We start from the raw sequence: 13,828 nt of genomic DNA on the forward strand, positions 1-13,828 counted from the left end.
CGCGTTGCCGTTGCCGGTGAGCGCCGACCTTTCTTCCTTCAACACAAGATTCCAAAACGTAACAACCCGTGAGTAATTGAGGACTTTACTAAATTTCGGGACTAAAATATTGAAAATAAGCTGAAAGCGGAGAGACGAGGAAAAGGAAGTCCGTCCTCCGCAGCCATTGATTTTTAAAGCAAAGAGCAGGAGGAGTGGAGGCATAGAGAGAACTTTTGACAGCTCAGATTGAGCACCCGCAGAAATTACTTTTCCTTTTAAAGACTGTAAGCAATTGATTTTTGGACTTTTATTAGGACTTATATATTCCTTTCTTTGTGGATTACAATTCTGTTTAAGAAGCCCAGGTGTCAGAACTGCCTGAGCAGTAGAACTGTCAGACTGCAAATTTGGATACATTCTATTTAAACTTGGAGACAGTCTGAGGGAGTTCAGAATGGTTACGTTCTTGCATTTTGGAACTCCAGTAAGCACAACTTGAAATATTGTGGCAAACCTAAAACCAACTCTGCTAAAACTACTTTTGTGAAGATCCCTAAGAATTGGTTTAGATTTTGTATGTGGAATGGACTCTTCTTCCTAGGACATTTTATGCTCCCCCTAGAGGATTGAGGACTTACAACAAAAACATTGTTTTACTTTCTATTTCCCGGCCCTCTGTTTGATTGCTACCACCTGGGCCGTAGCTTTCCCATGGGAATAACTCAGCTTGACCTTGACTGCTAGATATTTTTGGAATGAGTGGCGCAAAAAGAAAGGGATTAAGAACCAGACAAACAACTCTGACAACCGTAACTGCAGCCTCACAAGCACGCAGATCATCTGTGCCCACTTTGCCCTCGGAGGAAAAAGTTACCTCCCTGTCACAGGCAGGGGAGGAAGAAACTGAGGATTTACAACTAGAAGAGATGGCCTCAGGAGGATCTGGTTCTGTATTAGAGAGAATTCTTGAGAAATTGGAGTCTTTGGAGAGGAAAGTTGACCAACAAACTGCGAAAATTGACCTTAATACAGAAACTTTAAACAAATTATCTGGGCAAGTTGCACAGAATGCACAAGCAATCGGACAACTGAAGGAGGCTGCAGGTGAAAATCAGAAACTGGCCGAAGAGACCAGCCAAAGAGTGGGAGAGTTGGAAAAAGAAGTAAGGCCGCTCAGTAAGCAGGTCGGAGAACATCAGACCTATCTCTCTATGTTGGAACTTCGGAACAGGGAGATTAATTTAAGGATAAGATCGATACCAGAAGTGGAAGAAGGTAATCTAGCTGAGTTTCTGACCAAAGAATTCTCCAAGTTCTGGGGTTTAGAGGAGGAAGATTTTAAAATTGTGTCAGCCTTCAGACTTGGAAGACTTACAAAGAGAGAAAGGCCCAGAGACTGTTTGATTACGTTGAGATCAAAGGAGGAAAGGGACAAGATTTTGGGCCTGCACTACGGAAGCTCTTTGAACATTTCGGACAAAAGAATTGAGATTTTTAAGGACATTCCTAAACAGCTGTTGGATCTTAGATCTGAATATTTGGACTTAGTAAAACTGCTGAGAAGCAACTCAATCATCTTTAGGTGGGACTTTCCCCAAGGACTATCTTTTACCTTTAGAGGGAAGAAGATCAAAATTAGAACTTTGGAAGATAGGGATAAGTTTTTGACTGCCTACGGTGAGGACCTTCATAAAGGACTTGAACTACCCTCAGGGTCTGAACCACCACAGGTGCCTGTACCTCAGAACCCTGAAGACTCACAGAACAAAATACCATCCCAAGGAAACTAAACAGATCTATCCAGGATGTCTCTGCAACTTTTAAGTTGGAATATAAATGGCTGCAACAGCCCGGAAAAAAGGAAGAAAATCTTTCACTTATTAAAAAAGGAGCAACTAGACATTACTTGTTTACAAGAAACACATGTGACTAGGCTCCACAGAAAAATATTGGTAAATAAAAGGATAGGCCAAGAATTTATATCTTCGGATTTAGTTAAGAAGAGAGGAGTGGTGATATATGCAAAGGAGAGCCTCTCACCAAAATTTCTATTTAAAGATGAACATGGAAGAATTTTGGCAATTGAAATACAGCACCAAGGAGAGAAAATTTTGATATTAGGAATCTACGCTCCAAATGAAGGGAAATCAGAATTCTACAAGAAGTTGCATGAGATTATGCTGGATTATCTGGACTATGATAACATCATTATGATGGGAGATATGAATGGGATCGTTTCTACAAACATGGATAGGTCACAAAGCCAAAAGGTTACTAAAGAAGGCAGACTACCAAAGACCTTTTTTGAAATGACAGACAACATGGACTGGATTGATATATGGAGGACAAAGAACCCCTTAGGGAAAGAAGGAACATTTTTCTCTGAAGCCCAACTGACTTGGACAAGAATTGACCAAATATGGATTTCTAGAGGTCTGGCTCCTAAGGTGAAGAAAGTGGAAATCTGCCCAAAGACCTGCTCCGATCATAACGCGTTGAAAATGGACATGACATTATTACCAACCGGCTCCTTTAGATGGAAGATGAATGACAACTTGTTTAGAGATCAGGAGATTATCAAGAAGGCCCAAAAAACAATAAAGGACTATTTTGAGATAAATTTGAACACTGCTGTGGAAAAAAGAACAATCTGGGACGCAAGCAAAGCTGTGATGAGAGGGTTCTTGATACAACAGAACGCCATAAAGAAAAGACTACAAAATGAGAAAAAGGACAAGATTTTGGGGAAAATTAAAGAGTTAGAGAAGAAACTAAGAGTAAACCCGAAGTCACAGCCGATTTTGAGAGAAATTAAACTTCATCAGGCACAATATTCCAAACTGATAAATCAGGAAATAGAATGGAAGATTAAATCAATGAAACAAAAAACATTTGAATCGGCTAATAAATGTGGGAAACTGCTGGCTTGGCAGTTGAAGAAGAGACAAAAGCTGAACATAGTAACAAATTTGGAAATAGAAGGAAGGAATATTCAGAACCCGGTGGAAATTAGAAAATGTTTCCAGAAATATTTCAAGAAATTATACACTCAAGGGCCACAAAAGGAGGAAGAGATTGCAAAATTTTTGGAGAAAAATGGACTTAAAAAACTATCACAAGAAAATAGATCACTCCTGAATAGTAAAATAACACGACTAGAGATAGAACAGGCCATTCAGAATATGAAGTTGGGCAAGTCTCCAGGGCCAGATGGCTTGACCTCCAAGTACTATAAGACATTAAGTGACTATTTGATTCAACCACTGCTGGAGGTCAGCAATGAAATTATGGAGGGAAAGAAGGCGCCTGAATCGTGGAAGGAAGCTTTCATCACATTGATACCAAAATCAGAAACTGAAAAGACACAACTTAAGAACTACCGCCCCATTTCCCTTTTAAATGTGGATTACAAAATATTTGCTGACGTTTTGGCAGGAAGATTCAAAAGAGTTTTAAATGAGATAATTCATAAAGACCAGGCAGGCTTTCTCCCAGGAAGACACTTATTTGCTAATACAAGGAACATTATTGACATTTTGGAACTCTTGCAAACAAATATTAACACTAAAGCAGTTCTAATTTTTATAGACGCGGAGAAGGCCTTTGATAATATTTCTTGGAAATTTATGAAGGGGAATTTAAAAGAAATGGGAGTGGGGCGGGGTTTTGAAAATGGGATTGACGCGATTTACTCAGAACAAAAGGCAAAACTGATAGTTAACAATGTGGTTACAGAAGAGTTTAAGATTGAAAAAGGGACACGACAAGGCTGCCCGATTTCCCCCTTGCTGTTTATTTCTGTCCTGGAGGTGCTCTTGAACTTGATTAGAGGGGACCGGTTGGTGCAAGGGATTCAGATCGGAGTGAAACAATATAAACTTAAAGCTTTTGCAGATGACCTTGTTTTGACATTGCAAGAGCCAGAATCTAGTACAAAAAGAGTGTTACAATTGATTCAGGACTTTGGTCGGGTAGCGGGCTTTAAACTAAACAAACAGAAAACTAAGGTGTTGGGAAAAAACTTGACAGATGCAGAGTCAGAACGGTTTCAGAGAGAAACAGAACTAACTGTGGTTAAAAAAGTAAAGTACCTAGGGGTAAACATAACAGCAAAAAATCTGAGTCTATTTAAGGATAATTATGAAAAATGTTGGTCTGAAATTAAGAGAGACTTGGACAGTTGGTCAAAATTGAAGCTTTCTTTGTTAGGCCGAATTGCTGCTATTAAGATGAATGTATTGCCTAAGATGTTGTTTTTATTTCAAACATTGCAAATTGTGGATAAGACGGAGTGCTTCAGGAAGTGGCAGAGAGATATTTCTAAATTTGTCTGGCAGGGCAAAAAGCCCAGAATTAAGTTTAAGATATTAACTGATGCGAAAGAAAGAGGGGGCTTTGCCCTGCCAGACTTAAGGTTGTACTACGAAGCCGCAGCTTTCTGCTGGCTAAAAGACTGGCTACTTCTAGAGGACACTGATGTGTTAGATTTAGAAGGTTTTAACAATGCATTTGGCTGGCATGCATACTTATGGTATGACAAAGTTAAGATCAATAAGGCCTTTAAGAACCATATTGTCAGGAAAGCAGTGTTTAATGTCTGGACAAAATACAAAGACCTATTGGAAAATAAAACTCCAAGATGGCTATCACCTCTGGAGGCTAAGGCCCGAAAAAGACCCAATATGGAGGCCAAATGGCCGAAATATTGGGAAATAATAGAGAAAGAGGGTAACAATTGGAAATTGCAGAGTTTGGAAAAAATGAAAGATAAAGTGCGAGACTGGTTACATTACGCTCAGATTCAAGAAATTTTTAAAAAGGATAAAAAGTTAGGATTCCAGGTGGAGAAATCGAAGTTGGAAACAGAATTGTTAGAACCTAAGACTAAAGTACTTTCAAGAATGTATAACTTGCTGTTGAAATGGAATACACAAGATGAAATGGTTAAGTCGGCCATGATAAAGTGGGCACAGGATATTGGGCATAATATTATGTTTGAGGATTGGGAAAGGTTGTGGACCACGGGGATGAACTTCACGGCATGTAATGCTCTGAAGGAAAATGTAATGAAAATGATTTATAGGTGGTACATGACCCCAGTTAAACTAGCCAAAATATGCCATGTGCCAGACAACAAATGCTGGAAATGTAAGGAAAATGAAGGAACATTCTTTCACCTCTGGTGGACTTGTCCCAGGGTGAAGGTCTTCTGGGAAATGATATATAATGAGCTGAAAAAGGTATTTAAGTATACCTTCCTTAAGAAACCAGAGGCCTTCCTCCTGGGCATTGTCGGCCAGATGGTGCCAAAGAAGGACCGAACATTCTTTTTGTACGCAACAGCAGCAGCAAGGATACTTATCGCCAAGAAGTGGAAAACTCAAGATCTACCCACTCTGGAAGAATGGCAGATGCAGCTGATGGACTATATGCAACTGGCCGAGATGACTGGCAGAATTCGAGACCTGGGAGAAGAGAGGGTTGAAGAAGATTGGAGGAAATTTAAGATTTATTTACAAAAATATTGTGATTTGGCGGAAAGTTAAGTAGGATGTTTGATCATAAATAATTGGCCACCACAAAATCGGATCGAAATGGGATGTAAAGTGAGATTAAGAGAAACTAATTTACAGAGGATTATATTTAAATGAGTGGTTATAAAATTTGCAAATTAGATGATAAATTGCTGGGAAAAATTTATGATGATGAAAATGGCAGCGGGAGATGTGAGGAAGTCCAAAGAAGTTATGAAACTTTGTTGAGATAAAAGAAAGGTTGTTTATTTCTGTACTTTATTTTGTAAAAACCCCTAATAAAAATTTATTAAAAAAAAAAAGAAACTCCCTAGGTAACCAGGCCCAGGGCTGGCCAAGACATTTGGTGGAGTGAGACAGCGGAAACCCCTGTGTGTGCCCTGCTGCCTTTGCCCATAGCACAGAAGCAGTACCAGCGCTGATTTCCAGCAAGATCTCACCTGAAATTGGTGCAGATGCCAGCACCAATATTCTGCCAGTGATGGAGGCAATAGCAAGGGCAGCACAGGCAGAAGCAGCAGCATTCTAAGGAAAAGTGGGACATTCTGATAACCTCTAAATCAGGGATGTCCCTGGAAAATAGGGACAATTGAAGGGTTTGAAATAGTAAGCATAATCATTTTAATGCTTCATGCTGTTTCTTTGAGTTTTTCAATCATTTCAAATACACAGATGTGGCTTGAAAATCACGGCACATATAAGAAATGGAAGAAAGGGGAAATCACAAGGGAGGAGTATACAAGAGTAGCCAACAGTTGCAGAGAGGACAGGTGGGTCAAAGCTCAGGTTGAGCTCAGGCTTAAAAAAGAGGAATGCGTTCCCTTGAGAGTTGGTCAGGGATTAATGTGGCTTTTCAACCAAAAAATGTTAGCTACTCCTGGCATAAATGGTTTGGGAGCTAGTTTTCTGAAGATCCTTCCCCCTTGTCCTTTTTCAGTTATCATTTAATACATGCATTATCTATAGGCTTTATCCTAAGCATTACTGAATAAAAGCAAATTCAAGTTAAATCACTTGATGTGACTTGCTTCCAAGTAATGTGTTTCAGACTGGAGTGTTTTGAATATAGTTTCCACTGAAATCAATGGACTCTAATTCCAAATAAATATGTTTTGAATTGAATGATCTCAGTAACATTTTCAGTGACACTGTGTAAAAAGATTTATCACTCCGCAGGGAGAAGTATGTGGACTTCACAGCTGGCATCAAGTGAATTAATAACTGAATGGATTCAGTCTAAATTCTCTTTAGAATACTGCTTTATATAGTATATATATGGTGGGTATGAGAATAAATTGTTTCATAAAGGATGGTGACTGAAAGGGTCTGCTATTATGTCACAGGTTTTTAAAAGCAAAAATTATAAAAAGTAAAAACATTTTAATTCATGTATGGGTTTCACAACAATTTCTGATTGCTGCACAAATAAAATATGCATTCATTTATGCACAGTGTGATATGCCAGGAAGAATTGCACTGCTGGTAATATAGTTCAGTAATTATTATAGTATTTGAGTAAAAGCTACCAGAACATCAGGGGACTCATTGCAATGCTGACAGTTTCAAACATCAAAAAGGTATTACAGAGTGCTACAAATCAAATGAAGTTAAATTACATTCTCTTTTATAGCGTCTGACTCTTATATAAGGCAGTGGGCTTTTTATTGTTAATAAAAAGTGCAGAAATATTTCTCCAGTATTACTAGTATATGAAATTTCTTATTTAGTTCCCGGCCAAATACATTTCCTCTAACTATTTTTTGAAGCTTTTCCAAAATAAATAAGACACAATTCTAATTTAAAAAGTCACAGACTTGGTGAGAGTGTGGTGCTGATAACACCAAAGTTGCAGGTTTGATCCTCATAAGGGACAGCTGCATATTCCTGCATTGCAGGAGGTCTGTCTCCCACCAGTTGGGACTAGATGATCCTCAGTGTTTCTTCCAACTCTACAGTATGATTCTGTGATTCTAAGATGCTTACCACTTGGCTTCTGTCATATCTCCATAAAAGAAAAATAATTCCTGTATTATAAAATTTAGCAAGATGACCCAAAATGCTAAATACATAGTTGACAAAGAAATGCTGACTTTTTCATTATCTCAGGAGCAGAGAGAGAAAAAGCAGAGAACCCGAGAGCAAGAGCACTCTGTCCACCTGCAATTCCCAACAACTTCCATATAGAGACATACTGCCTCTGACAGGGAAGATAGATCAGAGCCATCAGGCCTGGTAGCCACTGATAGCCTTATCCTCTATGAATTTGACTCTTTTAAAGCTATCAAAGTAGGAGACCATCACTACCTTTTCTGGGAGTGGATTCCATTGTTTAATACTGCACTTCGTGAAGTACTTCCCTTTGTCCTGAATTTTACAACATTCAGCTTTATTGAATGTCCAGAAGTTCTATTGTTATGAGAAAGGGAGAATAGGTTTTCTCTACCTGCTTTCTTCACATCATGCAGAAGTTTGTAAACTTTTCTCATATCACCTCTTACCTTTTTTCTAAGCTAAGAAGTCCCAAATGTTCCAACCTTTCCTCTATGATTCTATGCTTGTCGTAGAATTGTGGGGTTAGAAGGGACCCTGAGGATCATCTAGTCCAACCTCCTGCAATGCAGGAATATGCAGCTGTCCCATATGAGGATCGAACCTACAACCTTTGTGCTACCATCCCCACAAGCAAGCTATGTCCAGGGGAGTAATGCATTGGCAACAATATGCAGGGCTTTCTTCAGCTGGAACGAACCAGAACTCAGTTCCAGCACCTGTCAGGTGTGTGTCACTGCCATTCTAGAGAATGAGGGAGATGTTCATGGTGAGTTCCAATACTTCTTTCTAGAAAAATAGCATTTAATATGTAGTTAATAAAATAATTGCTTGAATTCTCAGTGTGTTGATGAAACTGCAAGAGGCATAAATGCAGTCTTTGCATTTTGTTTCATGGTGTGACCTGAGACACCTAGCCCACACAGAAGAAACTTTTAGATTAGTGCCAGGGAAATTGAGTGTCAATTCTTTATTGTTAATTAAAGTTGCATGCTGGATTCCTGTTCTATCCGATAATGGCATTAGCATTGCTTATCCTACCTAAGAGCCTTTAATAAAAGGGTGACATATCCTCTTTCCTCTTTGTTATGTTTTATAAGAACTTAATAGGAATGCTTTCCCTACTAATATCACTCTGCTGTGCTCACTTTAATTGTCTGATTAAACTTTAGCTATATTGCTTGGATATAATTAAACACCTTAACAGTACGTTTGTAGTATTATCAACTAAAACAGTTTTATAAATATATTGAAGAATTGTAGTTTGCAGAGGATGGAATATGAGTGATAAGGAGATGAGTCCCCTTAATCCCTTCCTCAAATTTCCTGTACCACTTTTAGGATCTGCTTTTCAACTGGTATTGGTGGTATTTTCTCCCTCCCCATTTCTAAAAAATTAAAAGTCCTCCCCCCTCAAGTGTTGATATGAGTTAAACATGCTTTTTTGTATTACTTGTGGGTTGGACCTTTGCTAAATAAATAATTCTTTTATTAATTCATTGAGAGAACCCTACAAATACTTCAATACCCATTTTTCTGGTGGGGAGGCCCTGTTCTACATTTGCAACATTATCTGTTGTCTGAAAAGTTCCTCCGACCAACTCCTTGCTACTTCTTTTAAGCCCAATGCCTGCCTTCCTTTTATTGACCAAGTTTGCATGTCAGTGTAAACCATATTTAATGGTCTATTGCAATGACCTGCTTAGCAAAAACAGAAGCAACAAACCAGTAACCCTGACTTAGTGTTGCAGCTGGACCCAATATCATGGTTCGTTTTCCTCCATTGGGAAAATAATGTTGATGGAGAATCCAGGAGGTTGAAACAGAATTTATTCCAAGCCCAATGCACTTTGAAACAAATTGTTACTCGGGGACATGTTTTAGCAGCATTTTCTATCTAATACATGGGATGTCACATGATAGTGACTCCATTATATAGGAATCACATGGAATAAGCTCCTCAAGCTCCCCACACCCAACATTCTTCCAGTAGTGTTTTCCTGGTTTGGCGATTGGTTTTATTGTTCCACTCCAAACAAGCCATGGTTGCTAACTTATCCCTGGCTCAAATGTAATGCTAAGCGGATTCCCAAAAAATAGTCCAGAGGCAATTAATATTCCATCCAGCAGAGCTTTACTGCTACTGAAGGCAAATTAGCATAATGGTCACAAATCCCATACATTCAGGATTGGCACAGTCCATAAGAAGTCCAGTTGCTGTAGACTTAACTGATACTTACAATAACTTATAATAAGTCTAAACCTTAACACTAAGCATACTACAGTATGTACAGAACACCACATCAGAAGGAAAAGAGATAGAAAGAGAAAGTGAAACCCAGGCTCCTTCTGGCCTTACTTTTATAGTCAGCATGACCTAGACTGAAAGAGAGAAGAGAATCAGTTTAAACCAGCTGTACTCAGCTTCTCTGCAGGAATAACCCAAATATCATGAACTTTCGGCTTGGTTCTTTCACACAGAGAAGCTTCCAGAGCCCTCTTGAATTAATTAGAAGAGGAAAGATATATGCATATCAGATCAATATTTTCTGTACTAAGAAATGCAAACTGACAGCCTCCCTGTTACAGATTCATTAAAGACAGCTTAAGCAACCCTGATGGAATGGTGCAAAGTGTGGCCTTGTGACCCACAGCATCCTTCAAAAGAACATTTTCTGCCTTCCAGAGTAATATCTGCACTCTGATTTTCTTTCTTCAACTATGTTTCTTTTTCATTTCATCTCGCTCTACTTTCTCAAGCAAGGAAGTAGGGTTGCATAGGCTTCGCCTCCTTCCTCAAACACAATCAGGATCCCTACATGTTTTTTGGGCACCTGCCACTCTTCCTTCCCCATATCTGGCATTCGCTCTCCAACATCCCAAAGACCTACCACTCTACGGAATGCAATGCTGTTTCTATTTTTGTAATAAATGGCATATTCTTTTTACTCTAAATAATAATAATAATAATAATAATAATAATAATAATAATAATAATAAAATGTAATGCTAAGCCAGGGATAATGGCTTGTCACTTCCAGTAGGGGAGAAGTGAAGCGAGAGCCATTTGCACATTCACAGTAAACTATGTACTATGGCATTATGAAATTATCTTACAACAGTGTTATAAATTGTCTTGGCAGAAACTATGCTGTTTGTGTGTTTTTTGTGCTGCACCCATCCAATGGTTTAATATATGGCACAGCTACTTGGATGCGATTTGGTGATTGGGAAAGAACATAGCTGAACTATACTGATAAGGTGCTTGAGAAAGATTCATGCTGCTTGGCCAAGAAATGGTGCAGTGCATGAGAGGTGCTGCCACTATGCTGCCTGAGTAGTGCATGAAATGCACCTTTCCTTTATTGCTTGTCATTAAAAGATGTGGCAGCTAATTTAACAAGAAAAGTAACAACCCTTCTTGTACTTGCTAAGCCATGGAGGAGGCTTTATTTCACACTCCTCATGCTAAGAAGATTTGTGGAAGATTGGTTAAAGCTTTAAAATCCCCAGAAGCGAATCTTCTTCTTTTCATTTGCATTCATCCAAAAACAACCTTTAGGCACACTCTGCTATCATGCAAGGGTTGCAACATGGATTCAGTGGTTCACATGCAAGAGAACTGTGAATAATTTTTCAAAGCAGGAAAATGTAACTTTTCTTCCTTCAGTACTCTAGGGAGATTAGATGTGTTTCTAAGGGAGGCTGTTCCGGTCTACCTTTTGACACAATGGTTATTACCATTCAAGAGGAAAATCTTATGCCTGGAATGTAATTTATCTGTGAAAATACATACATATATAATATTTCCAAGGCTATCAGTTGAAAAATAAATGTGTTTCGCACCATTTCTCCTGTTCTGGTGTAACCCAGTGTAATATCCTCCATTCTCATTTTTGCAAAATTCAAGATTGGCCCTATAGTCTACCTTCATATCTACTATCTTTAGGTGCCAGGCAAAAACATTTCTCTTCAACCAGGTGGTTAGCTGATTAACATTCTATAAATGTATTTGTGGGGAGGAGGGGTTTGTTGGTTAGTTTTTGTTTTATTAAATATTTTGTATTCTCATTTTGTATTTTTCTGTTGCGAACCACCCTGTGACCTTTAGATGAAGATAAAATTTGTTACAAATTTAAAACGAATTGAATCAACAACAACATCAACACCTTTCTTAGAGCTGATTTGCATGGTTCGTAGGCCAGTCCACAATGAGCTGAATTTTTGGCTTGTATTAATTTCCTCATGTAAGGACAGGTGGTTAGAACACATGGTGAAGGACACAGATTCAGTCAGTTTGCATCATGGTAAATTAATGGCCCTTTGACCATTGGGATCATGTACCATATTGTTTGAAAATTGAAAGTGGAAAGGAGAAAACAAGATTTCACTTTGTGCACATTTTCATGTGATTCTGCCACACTGAGCGCAGTGGGACTTATTTGTTAATAAACATGCACTGCATGACCCCGTTTCACAAAAAAAGACTGAAGTGCTTTTGAGCCTCCCACTCTCTGTTGTGGTACATGTGAGTGTTGTTGTTGCAGTACAGAACACAGGAGGGCAATTAAGTGTACACTGTGCTAGTAATGTATAGGCTTTTGTTTGTATTTAAAGAAAAGCTATCCAAACCTCACATGTAAAAACACCCTGAAGTATTAAACTGATGCCTTGTAGTTATTCATTTTGTAGAAAAAATAGAGACAGACTGATCATTGCAATTTTGCTGACAGCAGCAGTAAATTATTGTTTTTATTATTTATAAAGCATCTAGGAATAGCCAGAGTGCTGTGCACAGATAAAAATAAAAGATAGACCCTGCAGGCTTGGAGTGTAAAAAGCAAGTCTAAGTAAAAGGAGAAGAGAAAATAGATGAAAGGAGGAAGTTTGCTTTAGAAAAGCCAAGATGAAGCACTGAATCTTGAGGAGTCTTTTGAAGGAAGGTAACACACAGGCCAATTAATTGCCAGAAGCAAGGTTGCCATACTGAAACTACCCATTCACTTATAAATTAACTGTGTTAATGCTGGGTTGATTCTGCAGCCAAATGCTTTAGTTAATGGAGCTCTTATTCCACAGCACTCCACTGAAGTTGTGCAATAGCCATGAAATGAAGTGATGCTTACATAGATCATTCTGAGTTGTGGATATAAGCCGAGGGATACAAAACTGTATTTACCATGATGATCCCAAAAACATTTATTTCTTTAGTAGGTTAAATTGGCATTTTCTATTATCTTAGCATCTTAAAGGAAAGAAAAACAAAGCAATATTAAAAGGCTCTCATACTTTTCATGTTTGTTTCCCAGGCTCCCCATGGGGGTACTAATTGGCATCATGTAGCCATTGGGTGACATTTATTAGTCACTACTGAACATTTGACAGTGATCCCCTATTACTGCGATCACTACTTGTCAAAAGCATATGAGTGCAAAGTTTTGTGGATTTTTGCATATGTAAAAATGCACTAGGTACCAGCAAAGAATTCAGAAGTTCAACATTGTAATCTAGAATATATGAATCAAGATTGCTTCAGATGTTATTTCCTTCAGTTATTCACCCTGTGAGGTAATAGTTGTAGTAGTAGTAGTACTGTACGTTTTCTGTACCATCTGAAAGACAGTGCAAGTATATTTTCATCATGACATTTTAGAGAGAAGATTGGACTAGAACTGTCTATGTGTCTACCATGTTAGCCTGCAATCTGAGGTGGTATAATTTGCTTAGTCTATTAAGGCTCTGTCTCTGTTTCATGGATTGTTAAAGTAAAGTAGATCACTGTAAAGGGAGGCACCTTTGACTCTACCACCTTCATGTGTTTCTGCTCATGTTAGTAACATCATTTTCCTCATCCTGTGCATTATGATACTAATCACATAGCAGCATGTTTCTGATATTAGTAGTTTCCTTATTTTTTCACATTAGTGTAAGGTGAAAATGGATAATTGGTTGATAGATATGGGAGTTAGCAATAGCTAAAGATACGCTCGTTCAGAAAGGTGCTAGCAACAGGAATAGTTCACAGGAATAAATGTTAATATAGCCCAAGGAACTCCACCTGCCTTCTTTAGAAAACAAATGAGAATTGAGGGAACTCTGTTTCAGAATGGTTGTGGTCATTGTGTTCTTCTTAGTCAAAAACTGCACTTCATATAAAGAATAGTGAGCAGCTAATACTTTCTGACTGCTAATTTTAGTCTAAGGTTCTATTTCTACTCTTCTTGGTTGCTTTTCTTTTAACAAATCATACTTTAGGATTGCAG

This window comes from Podarcis gaigeae (genome assembly GCF_964106915.1).
Source record: "Podarcis gaigeae genome assembly, chromosome: 7".
Taxonomy (NCBI): Eukaryota; Metazoa; Chordata; class Lepidosauria; order Squamata; family Lacertidae; genus Podarcis; species Podarcis gaigeae.